The sequence below is a fragment of the Mustelus asterias genome, unplaced genomic scaffold (assembly GCF_964213995.1).
Source record: "Mustelus asterias unplaced genomic scaffold, sMusAst1.hap1.1 HAP1_SCAFFOLD_494, whole genome shotgun sequence".
In the NCBI taxonomy this organism is placed as follows: domain Eukaryota; kingdom Metazoa; phylum Chordata; class Chondrichthyes; order Carcharhiniformes; family Triakidae; genus Mustelus; species Mustelus asterias.
In genome coordinates, this window is record NW_027590446.1 from 231,516 (window position 1) to 232,882 (window position 1,367).

Consider the following 1,367-nt stretch of genomic DNA (forward strand, 5'->3'; position numbering starts at 1 on the left):
AGGCCACGCCTCTTGGTAACAGTCTCCGCCCCCCCATGGCAGCAGGCTTCGCCCCCCCCTGTCAACTGCGCGGCGGTACAGGGCATGCGCGGATCATCAGGCCCGCCCCTGGGAAGAGACGACGCCCTCCCCCCCTGGCAGAATGTTCCGCCCCTTAGCAACGGGCCCAGCGCTGCGAGACTGGGCAGGGGCTGCCCGATCAGTCCCGTCCCTGGTAACAGGCGCCGCCCTTAGCAACAAGCCCCCGCCCCCGAGAGACTGGAGAACCCGCCCCCTCGAGACTGGAGACCCCGCCCCGAGAGACTGGCAACGGCACCCCCGAGAGACTGGAGACCCCGCCCCCTAGAGACTGGAGATCCCGCCCCTAGAGTCTGGCGACGGCACCCCCGAGAGAGTGGAGACCCCGCCCCCCAGAGACTGGAGAACCCGCCCCCTAGAGACTGGAGGCCGCACTCCTCGAGACTGGAGATCCCGCCTCGAGAGACTGGAGACTCCGCCCCCTAGAGACTGGAGACCCCGCCCCCTAGAGACTGGAGATCCCGCCCCCCAGAGACTGGAGACCTCGCCCCTAGAGACTGGAGACCCCGCCCCCCAGAGACTGGAGACCCCGCCCCCTAGAGACTGGAGGCCCCACTCCTCGAGACTGGAGATCCCGCCTCGAGAGACTGGAGACTCCGCCCCCTAGAGACTGGAGACCCCGCCCCCTAGAGACTGGAGATCCCGCCCCCCAGAGACTGGAGAACCCGCCCCCTAGAGACTGGAGGCCCCACTCCTCGAGACTGGAGATCCCGCCTCGAGAGACTGGAGACTCCGCCCCCTAGAGACTGGAGACCCCGCCCCCTAGAGACTGGAGATCCCGCCCCCCAGAGACTGGAGACCTCGCCCCTAGAGACTGGAGACCCCGCCCCCCAGAGACTGGAGACCCCGCCCCCTAGAGACTGGAGACCACGACCCCGAGAGAGTGGAGACACCGCCCCCTAGAGACTGGAGACCCCGCCCCCTAGAGACTGGAGACCCCGCCCCCTAGAGACTGGAGACCCTGCCCCCTAGAGACTGGAGACCACGACCCCGAGAGAGTGGAGACACCGCCCCCGAGAGACTGGAGACCCCGCCCCTGAGAGACTGGAGATCCTGCCCCTAGAGACTGGAGACCACGCCCCCTACAGACTGGAGACCACGCCCCCTACAGACTGGAGACCCCGCCCCCTAGAGACTGGAGGCCCCACCCCTCGAGACTGGAGGCCCCACCCCTCGAGACTGGAGATGCCGCCTCTAGAGACTGGAGACTCCGCCCCCCCGTGACTGGAGACTCCGCCCCCCGTGACTGGAGACCCCGCCCCGGGAGACTGGAGACCCCGCCCCAGAGA